The sequence below is a fragment of the Pleuronectes platessa genome, chromosome 2 (assembly GCF_947347685.1).
Source record: "Pleuronectes platessa chromosome 2, fPlePla1.1, whole genome shotgun sequence".
NCBI lineage: Eukaryota > Metazoa > Chordata > Actinopteri > Pleuronectiformes > Pleuronectidae > Pleuronectes > Pleuronectes platessa.
In genome coordinates this window covers 1,179,936-1,194,559 of record NC_070627.1, presented here as the reverse complement: position 1 = coordinate 1,194,559, position 14,624 = coordinate 1,179,936, and the positions used below count along the sequence as shown (strand labels likewise).

General features: G+C 47.1%; 1 pseudogene; it reads left to right on the top strand.

Annotated features, from left to right (window-relative positions):
* The window catches only part of LOC128457406 (matrilin-4-like), a 63,026-nt pseudogene that overhangs the window by 40,521 nt on the left and 7,881 nt on the right, over positions 1–14,624 (top strand).

The window sequence follows — 14,624 nt, the reverse complement described above, 5'->3', positions numbered from 1 at the left end:
CACTTGAGACCTTAAATAGTTTCACACACTCACACGCTAGAAAAATAACAGATGACGTGATGAATGAAAGTGATTCTTCTAAAAGGGAAACTCACATTGAAAGTTACACTGACCTAAAAACAGATGAGACGTCTCCAGTTAAAGTGTTTTAGTCTGAAATCTATGTCTATGACACACGAGGAACAATCAATCACACACACACACACACATACACACACAATCTTTATGATTTGATAAATTACATCAGCTGAGATCACACGTTTGCTGCAGCACATTAAACATCTGCCTGACTCAAAGGATCATGGGATACTGGTGGCTGCAGCTTCTCAACCTAAGTGTTGAAATATAAAAAATAATATTTTCTATTTAGAAAAAGTTAAAATCTCTGAAATCCCAGGATGCATTGTGTTAGACGTTCAGCTCGGAGGTGTCTGGAGGGTCTGAGCGTCGGAGAGCTGGAGACTATAAAAGCGAGGAGCGTTTGATTTGATCACCTGCTGCTCTTGGCTCTGCCTCAGCGACTCCTTTACATCCCATCAATCACAAGAGGCAGCGCCGGGAAACGGAGCAGCTGATGAAAGCAGGAGATATCTCACAGTGCTCGGGGGGGGGGGGGGTTACATCACGTGTTCAGATCCGTCTTTCTGTAATTTGGCCCTGGAGTTTTCTATAAGTTCTCCTGATAACTCCAACCGCCTCCCACAGTTTCCACAAGAATGTTCCTCCTGGAAATACATTACTAAGTGTAGAAGCCCTGGGGCTGTGGGGAGTGACCAGTCAGAGATAGAGACAGACTCCATTACAGCCTGAGTGCAGATCTGAGGATGAGACTCCTCCACGCTCCGGCTCAGTCCGAGTTTCATCTGTTTTAATGTTAAATTGGTCTTTTCCTGTCAATCAAGGGCAAAGCTGATGGTGATTGCCTCTGATTGGTCAGTCGTGATAGGGATTAGTGCTGATTGGTCAATAGAAGGAGGTCGTGACCTCGACACGTCTTGATTCAGGTGTGAGTGTGTGTGTGTGTGGGCCAGGAATTACCCATGTTGTGGGGATCTAAAGCTGTTTACATAGTCCCAGCTAGAGACATGTTTTAAGGTTAAAGTTAAAGTAAGGGTTGGCTAGGGTTAAGTTAAGGGGGTTAGGTGTGTCGTGGCTAAGGTTAAGGTTAGTGTGAGTCTCTAGGAAATCAATGTTAGTCAACGTAATGTCTTTTTTTTTTAAATGTTGTGTCTTTGTTCCCTTCTTTATTGTCTTTTCATTTGTTTCTTATTTCTCTTGTTTGAAGAGAGAGAGAGAGAGAGAGACAGACAGACAGACAGACAGACAGACAGACAGACAGACAGACAGAGAGAGAGAGAGAGAGAGAGAGAGAGAGAGAGAGAGAATCATAATTGGGATAATTGCAGACATTTGTTAAAGATTTCACGCCAAGTGACGGCAGTGAGAGAACTCTGGGTAACTGCCCAACACCTGTACAGCACACGTATGAGTGGTGTGTGTGTGTGTGTGTGTGTGTGTGTGTGTGTGTGTGTGTGTGTGTGTGTGTGTGTGTGTGTGTGTGTGTGTGTGTGTGTGTGTGTGTGTGTGTGTGTGTGTGTGTTAGTGTGTGTGTGCGTGCGTGTGTGTGTGTGTGTGTGTTCGATTGTTCCCCGTGATTAACTCTGATCTTCTGCAATCAGGGAGGTGATTAAACCTGGATTTGCTTCATTAGAATGTTTTGCATGCGTTTGAATGAGTTTGTGTGTGTGTGTGTGTGTGTGTGTGTGTGTGTGTGTGTGTGTGTGTGTGTGTGTGTGTGTGTGTGTGTGTGTGTGTGTGTGTGTGTGTGTGTGTGTGTGTGTGTGTGTGTGTGTGTGTGTGTGTGTGTGTGTGTGTTTTCACAGGAGGAACTAAAACTCACATGTTCTGATTTTTGGAGGGAGAGAAAGGAGCAGCTGTTAAAGTTGTTTAGTTGTCGTGATAAGTTGAAACAGTTAGAAAGTTTGATGAGGATGTTAATGTGAAAAGAGGAAATTTAATTTACACTTTTTATTTAGTTATTTGTTTTTACAGTACTTCTTCATCTGATGAGACTGGGTTGCTCCACTTCAATTTGAAAACATTTTATTAAAAGATAATTACATTAAACTTTCTTTGATTTGTCAGTTGATGACAGCACAGCTCATATTTCAATATATACGATAGATTTATATAGATATATATTGCACTGAATCATAACTATAGTGGGACATTAGGACTTCAACTGTCCCTGAGGGGTTTTGTCAACTAGACTTTTGTCTCTTTTTTAGCCAGTGTAGAAAACAGTTATTCTCCCAGTCTCCCCGTCCCCAGTCTCGGTTACTGGTCCACTCCTCTTATCACAAGTAAACCACAGCAAACACCACATGTCAACCAAAGGGACCAAAAGGGGAACAAATTAGATTTGTGCTATTTGGACCATATTCACCATTTATCACATTTAGGTTCAAATCCAGATTAAACCACATGTTGCTTTGGGATCTTCAGGCTGATTCATTTACTTCAGCCGTGCAGCATCACACGTTCAAACACATGCAACACACTGTGTGTTCTTTCCATGACGACGTTCCCTCGGTCTCATGCGAGCGCTGCAGCGTCAGTTAGCACATGCTAACACTTACAGAGGAGCAGGGGGGGGGGGGGGGGGGGGGACGTAGCATCTGACAGCTCATGTGTTGGACTCAAGTGATAGAAACCAAACATGTCGGGAGGTGGTGAGCTCGCACGGGGAAGAAGGTTGCACATAACTCCCGGTGGATATGAAAGATTCTAATATGTTTCTATGTATCTGGCTCACACACGTGCAAGTTGACACTAAAAGCTATCGTCTCACATTATCCAGCCTCAGGAGGAATCCCACATATCACAGGTTGAATATAACGTTTCTCTGTTTGGGTCAGCTGCCCCTCATGGAGCAGAAAGCTCCTTCAGAGAAGAGAAGTGGTTTCTGTGCTCGTCCTCTCAGACACAGAGGAAACCAACGGTCAAGGTCATTCAACCAAGGTCGTTTTCATTACAGAGGAAACTCCTCAAACTGTTGGTTCTCTGTGAGGTTCTGGTCCGGTCCTCTCCTCTTCTCACAGTTTCAGGTTTGTCTGAATTTCTGCTGACTCAAAACTCCAGTTAAGACCCTGTGATGGTTTTCCTCCATCAAGCAGGTTCAGTCCCTCCAGGTTTTCATGATGCTCTCACAGTAATATGAGGTCATCGTGACCTTTGACCTTTCAACCACTGAAATCAGTTCCTCTTTGATTGACAGCTGGTCAAGGACAGACTTCCTATATCATGTTCAAGAGGCCAAAAACCATGTGTAATGAGGCCACTGGGACCTTGAACTTTGACCTACGACCCCCCCGATTCTAATCATTTAAATCTAAGGTGTTCTTAAGAAGACACGGCCAGAAGGTCGCAGTGACCTTGAGGTCAAAACACCAGGATCTAATCAGTCTTCTACTAAATTTAAACTATTTACTTTTCTTGTAGTATCGTGTTCACATGGTGACGTACAGTCGGACGAGTCGAGCACATCATGCATCTGGCCACTGGGTGTCGCCAGTGCAGAGATATGATTGGTCCCATCTCTCTCCTCATCTCTTTTAAAAAAACATTCAAATAAAGTTTTCTTACTTGTTGTCCTACAGAATGGCAACAACCAATCAGAAGTAAATTCCTTTTCAACTAATAATTACAAATGTACTCATACTAATAATGACTGCTCTTTCCTAATAAATGGTTTATTTTTAGCCTGTGATATACTTTGTTATCATTTATGTATTTGAATGTTTTACAGGTTATTTAAAACCTTTGATATTATAGAGAAGATTAATTTTTGTGTATAATGTTCTGTTAAATGTCCCTCGGCTGTAATAGAGTGAGAGTTGACCAGGACACGTGTTCAGAACGGAGTCTGTGCTCCGTCACCTCCGAGCTGTTTCCCTGTTGATACCAGCGACCTATAGAGCGACACACACTTCCTGCTGAGCTCTGAAACTCGACTCCTCTGTTTGTTGCTCTGGTGACTTCAGGTAGCAGCGTCTCCCGTCTTCTCTTCTTCTTCTCTCACTTTATTTGACAGAGCTGCCGCGACACATCCGGCCAAAGAAAAGCAGGTCCACATCAACACTTACCAGCCTCTGTGATCAAAGAGGAGTTTTACTGTTTTACTCTTTTCCAATAGAGCCACAGTATTATATTAGAGGTTTTATACAAATGTTATAGAGAATCTGACAGGAGACTGTTGTGAACATAAAGAGTTTCTACCTGATCTATGTCTTCATATGTAATTCAGTGTTGAAATCTTTAAACAAATAGTAAGTCAATAAGTTATTAGTTTGTTTATTCAGTGTGAAACTGCAGCTGCTGCTCACACAGTCCACACGTTCTCATGTTGTAAATAAAGTTTGACTGATTCAGGCGATGGTTCACTTTGCTGTTCGGCTCCAGTTTCAGCCTCAGGCTAAACACTTCCTGGTCTGGAGGCTGGTGATGGTGTTTGTCTTTCATAACGGATCCAGTGGTTGGCAGCTGGAAGGGCCAGGGCCAGGGAGAGAGAGAGAGAGAGAGAGAGAGAGAGAGAGAGAGAGAGAGAGAGAGAGAGAGAGAGAGAGAGAGAGAGAGAGAGAGAGAGAGAGAGATGGATGAGGAGAGGGATTAAAGTGACGGACAGAGAAAGATGACTTCTCTTAAAATATCAGCGTCTGCCTCCATTTCTCCTTCCACTGTCTCCAGCTCGGACAGCATGACTTTACACACACAATCTACACACACACACTACACACACACACTCAGTTGTAATCGTTGTAATTGTTTATGTTGAATCTTCAGTTTGTCTGCACCGCTGCATCATGAGCTTCTGAGAACTCTGGGCTCTTGTTGGTTTGAACTTTTCAGTCGTGATCTTTTCATTTATCTCCAAACCTCTCGGAGCCTCCTCCTCTTCTTCTGACTCCAGCCTCTACATCACAGCTCGAGGGCTTTTCTCTGAACTCTGACACATCTCATATATCAGCTTTTCAGGATCTGGAGGAGACTTCAAAAAATCCAAACTGCTGCAGACAGATTGCTAAAATAACTCAACCGGTTATTATCCCTCCGCTCGGTTCACTTCACATTTATTTATCCTTTATTTCAGCTGCCAGCTCGACTGGTGACCGGAGCTGTGAGGCCTCAGAGCGATGAGCTGACGTTCCTCTCCTCCATCTCTTTCTTAACTTCAATTCAACTTGTGAAGAGATGAACTGTGAAAACTTTCCTTTACTTTAATTCACTTTCTGTTTGATACAGAACTGAACAGTCCTGTGGCTGTTTGCATCCAGCTTCAGTTTCAGAGTTTGTGTTTCACAGCTGAACAACACAACATCAGATCCTCCTCATGGTTCAGGTGAGAGGTGGAGCAGCCGACAGAGACAGGAAGTGACGGGTTACCTCTGCTGCAGAGGTCATGTGATCATGATCACATCACCTGACACGTCATCAGCTCTGATCACCACGAACTCTCTTCACATCTTCGTCTGTGTCGGCTCTTCTTCACCAGAGAGGTTTGTTTTCTTCTTGCTAAGTTTTGAATGAAAGTCTATGAACATGAAGCAAAAACATTAAATAACTACAGGTTTCATTCATCTGGATGAGAGATGATGTGCATCTGAGTGTAAACCACAGATCTGTAGCCTGGATGCCAGACGAACTTAGCCCCGCCCACAACAGATTTGGTCGGGCAGTTCGGTCTGGAGTCGCTCCATTGGGAAAAAATTATGGCCCGACCGGGCCAATCAGATTGTCAGGGCGGGCTTTATACGATGATTGACAGATGATCAACGGTAACGTAAACCACGTCATCAAAGTGCCCTCGGGTTGAATTCGTTTTCAACAAACATGCCTGCCGCTGGCGAGCTGAGATGTGTCGATGCTGCCATTGAGTCTGTTTTAGAAGACATCGACAGCGCATTCATTTTGAAAGAGGAACACAGAACGTGGAGGCGACGCCAGAGCACCGCGCTAATCCCTATCGCCCCGGCGCTTGGCTGTTCACACCGGACACTGAAGCGACGCTGAACCGCCGGGCAGCGCTAATAATATCACCCGTTGATCCAGTAGATCGCTGCACGGCTTTGTGCCGGTCACACCGGAGGCTGAAGCACCGCGCTGCGCCAAGGCTGCCTCGCGGTGCTTCAGCCTCCGGTGTGACCGGCACAAAGTTTTAACATGGGAGTGGATGGGAGCCAGCTGTTATTTAAGGCTTGGCGCTGCGCTGAAGCGTCCGGTGTGAACCCGGGTTAGTAAATAACTCACAATGCGTTGCTTAGCATACGTCACATACTACGTTGCTCTGATTGGTTGTAGGTCTATCCAATTGAGCGAAGAGGAATTTTACTTCCTGGTCAGTTGAAACACGCCCCATAATTTTTTCCCAATGGAGCGACTCCAGACCGAACTGCGCGACCAAAAATGTTGTGGGCGGGGCTAAGTTCGTCTGGCATCCAGGCTAACAGATCTATAGAGCAGCGTATCTTTTAGAGATAAACACACTCACGTACATTCTCATGAAGCGAATAAAAACCTCTCTCTAGAACTAGAACCACAAATCCTCTCCAGCAGCAACGAGCTGTGACTCATCACAAACTCAAAGATCCTGCAGGGAGAAGACGACAACCACCTTCTTCTTCTTCTTCTTCTTCTTCTTCGTTGGTGGAGGTGTAGTTGTGAAGAGAGGAGGTGAAGGAAAGCGCGTGCAAACTTTTTCAGGTTTCTGTATGTTTATTGTATGATCATTGTTTTGCAGTGTTTGTGTACGTGTAGTGTAGTTTTCTGTGTGTTGTGCGTGTCTGTGGGGGGGATGGCGTCCGTAGGGACGCCGCCGATGTCCCTGAGACATGGCGTCAGGCTGGTGCCTCAGCTCAGCTCCACAGTGGAGCAGGTGCTGCTGGCCGTGTGGGAGCAGGTGGGGCACGGGAACATCACCTACGCTTCCAGGATGAACAAGGCGCTGGTGATCTTCTTTAAGGATCCAGACTCGGTCACTAAGCTCATTGAAAGCGGGGTTACAGTAGAGGAGGAGTTCATTCAGGTGTCCCCGTTAGCGGTAGCTTCCACCCTGATCACCGTGTCCGGGGTCCCTCCGTTCATCCCCAATGAAGCTCTGGAGAGAGAGCTGCGGCGCTTCGGGAAGTTCGCGAGTGGGTTCCGCGCGGTGGGTCTGGGCTGCAAAGACCTGAAGCTGAAGCACGTCCAGTCTCTGAGGAGACAAGCCTTCATGTTTCTGGAAAATGAGACCCACACACTAGACGTGTCTTTCCGGGTTCGATATGAGGAACAGTTCTACATGGTGTACGCGAGCTCGGGAAGCATGAAGTGTTTTCAGTGTGGAGAAGTGGGACACAAGAAAGTGACGTGGTGCATGTTACTGAGTCCGAGGTGACGGTGAAGCAGGTCGTAATAGGAAAGGTGTCTGTTGCCAGCGTACAGCAGGGGATGCAGTGTGGTCCTGCTCAGCAGACTGAACAGATACAGGCTGAATTAGACAGCAGTCAGGTTAGTGAGATGGACGTGGAGGATGACTATGAATCGGACAATGTGTCTCTAGCTGACAGCGTCTCACAAAGCACAGATTTATATTCATTAAAGGAGGTCAATGAGTTTTTAGATGAATCATTTGGCAAAGCAGTGGAGGTGGCAGAGTATTTCCCAGACATTAAGAAGTTCATCCAGACAGTCAGTACCCTCCAGAAAGAGGTAGGGACGGATGTCCTGGATGAGAAACGCAGATATAGGCTCAGGAAGCATGTGACTGCAGCACGAAAAGGTCTTCCATGTAAGATACGGTCCAAGAGAAGGAAAAATTGTAAATAAAATTGACCATGACCATTCATCACTGGGTGTTTTCATTCTGCTGTGTTTACCTGTTTGTCCTTTTACGCTCTATTTTTTATCCTCTCATGGCATTAAAGGTAGCCTCATTAAACATGAACGGGGGGAGAAGTGCTAATAAAAGGTTTTTAGTGTCAGAACTTTTTTAAGTAAAAAAGCTGGATGTCCTCTTTTTACAGGAGACTCACAGTGATTCACTGAATGAGACAGACTGGGGAGTATGGTGGGGGGGGCAGCACGTACTCAGCCATGGTTCTAACCTGAGCGCTGGAGTCGCTGTTTTATTTTCTCCCTCATTAAATATGACTTTTCTATCCAGCACAGAGATCGTGGCAGGCAGGGCTCTGAGTATAAGAGTGGAAATACACAGTATTATTTTTAATCTAATCAACGTGTATGCACCAAACCACGGTCCTGAACGGGTTACTCTTTTTAAATTATTAAAAAACAAGTTGGACAGTGTGGGTCAAGGGGAGTGTATAATAATGGGGGGGGATTGGAACTGCTGCACAGACGTCACTTTAGACCGGACAGGACAGGAGCTCCATCCTCAGTCCTCCTCTTTTCTGGGCCAGACAGTCATGGAGGCGGATCTAGTGGACGTGTGGAGGAGGAAACATCCTTCCACCAGGCAGTATACCTGGATCAAAATAACAGATGGCAGGGTCAGTGGGGCCCGGCTGGACAGATTTTACATATCAGCTCCTTTTATCACACGTGTGACAAACTGTCAAATCCACCCGGTTGGTTTCACAGACCATCATTTGGTTTTAGTAGAGCTACTTTTATCTCCTGCTAGAAAGCATGGATCCTTCTGGCATTTTAATGTTAAGCTTTTAAATGATTTAAATTTCTGTGACAATTTTAAACTGTTCTGGGCCAACTGGTGTTCCAAGAAAGACTCGTTTCCCTCCCTGGGTCAGTGGTGGGAGGTCGGCAAGGGTCAGATTAAGGTCTTCTGCCAGCAGTACACTGCATACTCTACAAGAAACATTAAAAGAGCGATGGAGCAGTTGGAGGAAGACATTAAGGAGCTGGAGAGGGTACCTACCAACACAGAGAAATTAAAAGGTAAAAGGCAGCAGCTGAACTCCTTTCTCCAGGAGAAGGCCAAAGGAGCTCTGGTCCGAGCTCGGTTCCAGAAATGAAAAGACATGGATGCACCTACCACTTTCTTTTTTAACCTAGAGAGATCCGTGGCCCAGGGGAAGCAGATGGTGGGTCTCCGGCTGCCGGATGGGAATGTTACATCTGAACCAGCCGAGATGAGGAGACACGCAGTGGACTTTTATACCGACCTGTTTGGGGCAGAGGAGTGTGACGGGGAAGCTGTGACCGAGCTGCTGCAGGACCTCCCACAGCTGAGTCCAGGTGAGAGGGACATCCTGAGCTCGGACATCACGCTGGAGGAGCTGACCACTGCTGTATCTCAGATGGCTGCAGGCAAGTCACCAGGGTTGGATGGATTACCAGCAGATTTTTAAAAACATTTCTGGAACAGTATGGGACAGGATCTGCTGGATGTCCTGAAGGAGGCATTTGGGAAAGGGCTTCTTCCAGCCTCCTGCAGACGGGCGGTAATATCACTGCTACCGAAGAAAGGAGATCTGACCCTGCTGAAGAACTGGAGACCCGTCTCTCTGCTATGCAGTGACTATAAGGTTTTATCTAAGGTTTTAGCAAATAGACTCAAGGTTTTTATGGAAGTATTTATTAATGATGACCAATCTTATTGTGTACCAGGAAGGTCAATCCAGGACAATTTGTTTTTAATGAAAGACATTTTTGATTTGTGTGCAACATATACAATTAATATTGGCATTATTTCCATCGACCAAGAAAAAGCCTTTGATCGTGTCGATCGGTCATTCTTGTTTGCCACACTGCAGGCTTTTGGTGTCGGGGAGCACTTTCTGTCCTGGGTGAAGTTATAATATAATGATACATGTTGTGTGGTGAAGGTGGGGGGAGGGCTGAGCAGACAGGTACCAGTCCAAAGAGGGATCAGGCAGGGATGTCCCATCTCAGGCCAGCTCTACAGCGTGGGCATCGAACCTCTCCTGTGTCGCCTCAGAACTCGGCTGAAAGGCCTGCGTCTGCCAGAGCTGCCTCACAGCCCCCCCGATAATAATATCAGCTTATGCTGATGACGTAAACATTCTTGTCCGGGATCAGGGGGACATACAGGAATTAGAGGGCAGTCTGGCATTGTACGCAAAGGCTACGACCGCCAAGGTGAACTGGGAAAAGAGTGAGGCCAGTGTGATTGGTCAGTGGGACGCAGGGAGAGTACCCCGTCTCCCTGGGAACCTGACATGGGGAGTTAAAGGGTTAAAAGTCCTCGGTTTGTTTTTAGGCAGTGAAGAGATAGAGAGGCAGAACTGGGAGGGGGTGCTGGGGAAGGTGCAGCTCAAGTTGTCTAAATGGAAATGGTTGCTACCCCAGCTGTCCTACAGGGGAAGAACTCTGAGAGTCAAGAACCTGGTTGCAGCGTCCCTGTGGCACAGACTCCAGGTGCTGACTCCTCCACCGGGACTCCTGCAACAACTACAGAGGCTGCTGGTGGACTTCTTCTGGTCGGGCCATCACTGGGTGAGGGAGTCCGTGCTGTACCTCCCTGTGGCAGAGGGGGGCCATGGACTGATAGACATCATCTCCAGGACGGCTGCTTTCAGACTGCAGGCCGCCCAGAGGCTGCTGTACGGATCCACACGGTGCTGGTCGGCTGTGGCCCGCCTGCTGCTCTGGAGAGCCGGGGGCCTCGGGTACGACAAACAACTGTTCCTGTTGAACTCTCCTCTACACAGACTGACTGGGCTCAGTCAGTTTTATACCTCTGTGATAGATGCCTGGAGGACACTCACCTTCACGAGGCCTCCTGACCCCACGCCTGGGATGTGGCTCTTTGAAGAGCCACTGTTCAACAATGGTTTCCTGGTCCTAACATCCACATCCACTTCAACAACAGTACAAAACAAGTTCAGGGAGGCAGGAATAGTGAAGCTGGGCCACCTGACCCGGACGTCACTTGAGAGGCTGGCAGAGGTGACGGGAATTCGATCCACCAGGATGCTGCGGAGCCTCGTGGACGAGGTGTGGCAGGCACTGCCCCAGGCTCTGCGGACCTTCGCCCAGAACAAAAGTCAGGCGGACCAGTGGACCAAAACACAGGAATACGTGTTCCCTATCCTGAAGGTGAGTCCTGCAGTGAGGGAGTGGACAGAAGAGAGCGGCCAACTGCTAGCCCTCAGGACTCCAGCACTGGGCCCTTTCAACACCTCTGCAGGGAAACAGCTCTACTGCAGCTGTGTGAAGGTCCTGAACTGTCGCTCTCTTGAAGGAGTCAGGGAGTCGAGGTGGACGGAGGTTTTTGGCTCAGATTATTCCCCTAGTGGCAGCTGGCGGGTCCTGTATAAACCTCCTGTGGAGAAACGGATGGCAGACATCCAGTGGAGAATTATACACGGAGCTCTAGCTACAAACAGATACAGAGCTCACCTGGACCCAAGCACTGAGGGGGGGTGTCCTTTCTGCTCGCTGCCTGAGACCCTGGAGCACTTAGTGGTGTCCTGTCCCAGGTTAGCTGAAATGTTTAAACAGCTGCAGGAGTGGGTGGGGGGTTTAGGAGAGGCCTTCTCGCTGCCACTTTTTGTGTTTGGACCCAAGTACACAGCAAGAAAAAAACATACTATGGTTTTAATGAATTTTCTTTTTTCTAATGCAAAGATGGCAACCTGGATTAGTAGAAAAAACAAAATGGCGGGGGGAGGCTGGACAGATCCACTGCTCTGCCTGAGGGGTTTGGTGGCAGCTAGGCTGAGAGTTGAACATGCGTATTTTACACTTACGGACAATCTGGAGGGTTTCAGGGCTGTGGGGGGGGGGGGCAGGGGGGGGGGGGGGGGGGACAGGTCCTATGCTCACTGGGGGAGAACCAGTCTCTGGTTTTAACTTTTTAGGGTTGGTTTATGATGTGTGCGTGTATATAATGTTTTCATCCCTTGTCTTTTCCCAAAAATAAATAAATAAATAAATAAATTTTTGAGTAATTAAGAGCTATTTTGATAATGTCTCTTAAATAAAGTTATTTAAAAGTCAAAAGTCTTCTTCTTGGATTTTACAGTTTTTGTTTAGAGCTGATTGAAAAATGACCGGTTAAGAAAAATACTTTTCCAGGGTTTCTACAAGTTTCATTACGTTACATTTCTTTAAACTTTGTTACATACGACAGATATGAAGGATTTTCAGACTCAGAATTACTTGCACTTCCCTGTAAATGAAGGTAAAGTGAAGTAGAAAACTCAGATTATTGAGTTTCTGGACTTTTTAAGATGCTGTTTTCTTACAAAACGTCCGTTTGATGTCAGAAGAATCTTCAAACCACTTTGTTTTTCTGTCATTTCTCTTTATTACGTGATGTTGGTCAATTCGAGTGGCCTCTCATTCCGTCTGTGGACTCTCACTCTGGTCTGCAGGTCCGCAGTGAGTTCTCCCTGAAGACGCACATCAAGCTGGACACGATGGTGAAGAACATCAATGACATCGTGCCCCTCGCCCAAGGCACCATGACGGGCCTCGCCATCAAGTACGTGATGAACGCAGCCTTCATCGCGGAGGAGGGGGACAGGCCCAAGGTACCGATCGGCCCCATGTCTTTATTCATCTGTGAGTTGAACTCAGCTCAGCTCTGACCCGGAGGTTCTCTTCCCCTCAGGTCCCCAACGTGGTCGTGATCGTGACCGATGGACGTCCTCAGGACCGCGTGGCCGAGGTGGCGGCGGAGGCCAGAGAGAAAGGCATCGAGATCTACGCTGTGGGCGTGGCCAGGGCCGACATGACATCACTGAGGGCCATGGCGTCCCCGCCGTTTGAGGACCACGTCTTCCTGGTGGAGTCCTTCGACCTGATCCACCAGTTCGGACTCCAGTTCCAGGACAAGCTCTGTGGTAAGACTGCAGGGAAATGAAACAACATCTCCATCGATTGAAAAGAACAAACTTTAAGTTGAGTGTGATCTTCACTTTACTGGAGTAAAACCATCGACCTTCAGATTCGAATAATTAAACTCTAATGAGGGCAGAGCTCATGAACCACTTTGAACCTATGAGATAAGTACACACAAGAAGTTGGGGTTAGGGTTTAAATTCCAGGGGGGACATATGATTTCCCTCTGATCCTGGATCTGAGCTCCTGGTCTCTGCTGCAGGTGTTGATCTGTGTCTGGAGTCAGATCACGGCTGTGAACACGTCTGTGAGAGTTCACCAGGCTCCTACCACTGTGTGTGTCTGCCTGGATACACACTGAAGGCCGACGGGAAGACGTGTGCAGGTGAGACACACACACACACAAATGTACACAGTTTTGTTAGTTCTAGTTTCATGTTGTAATTTAGGGACTAAAGAATTTTTCCTGACATACGTACTTCCTGTCGTCATCACCGACGTGGGCGGAGTCTACCTATACTTGACTCTGATTGGTTTGTAGATGGGCGTTTTATTTAACGCACATTTAATGATAATTCTCCTCTCGACGTGTGTGTGTGTGTGTTTGTGTGTTTGTGTGTTTCAGCCATCGACCTGTGCGCTGAGGGGAAACACAACTGTGAACAGATCTGCATCAGCTCCCCTGGTTCCTTCACCTGCGACTGCAACAAAGGATTCACACTGAACGACGACAAGAGGACCTGCTCAAGTGAGTAACACACACACACACACACACACACACACAAAGGCAGAAAGCGCAGACACACATGTAGACGCTGAAATACATTTAATAATATTTCAAATGGATAAAGACTCAACATTCTAACTAGAATGTCAGTAGAGCCACAGACGATCCTGTATATCGGCCCAGCTCTTATAATCTGTGTTAATCTACGCACACACATTTTAACACAATAAAATCAAGTCTCGACCAGAATGTTGAATTATCTCACACATTTGAGGAAAGTGAAAGTTCCTTTGGAGGCCCCATGATGAACTGGTTTCTTCTGCACCGAGACTGGTTCCCACTCACTTTAGTATTTTCCTGCCGACAAGCAAACAGATACACAAACACACCCGTCCTGTCGGAGGTAAACAACAGCGCTTGTCAAACTCACTGTGTTCACGTCATGTTCACTCATGCTGAAACAGATTGTGATCTTCTCAAGCTGCTGGTTTCTCTGCTGCTTCATGAAGCTGAGTGGGAGTTTGTGCTATGTTCCTTCTCACAATGAAAGAATCAGTCACACACGTTTACCTGCTACCTGTGAAAACCTGGATGATCTGACGTGCTGTCACATCCTCATGGAGCCGAACAGAAGGAGTTTTATTCAGTGACTTGTCGGGGGTGGGATCAGATGTGAGAGGAACAAGGAGCATAGACACAAACTCACACACTTTGTCGTGCCGCTGTTCGCTCTGCTGCTTACGCCCCCGCTGCTTTCCCCCCCTCAGTGATCGACTTCTGTTCGTTTGGGAACCACAGTTGTGATCACGAGTGTGTGAGTGTGCTCAACGGCTATCACTGCCGCTGTCACGAGGGCTACAGGCTGCTGGACGACGGCAAGACCTGCCAGGGTGAGTAGAGCAAGCACCAGACATCACAGAGCGCTAGTGAAGGCAGGTGAGGACACAACGGTCTCATGGAGACGAGGGTCAGATCTGAATGAGTAGAATCCACCAAACACAACCACTGAGGCTGAACTCTGTGGGACGTGCAGCAGCTCATTTAAAGATCTACTGCTGATGTGATGTAGGAA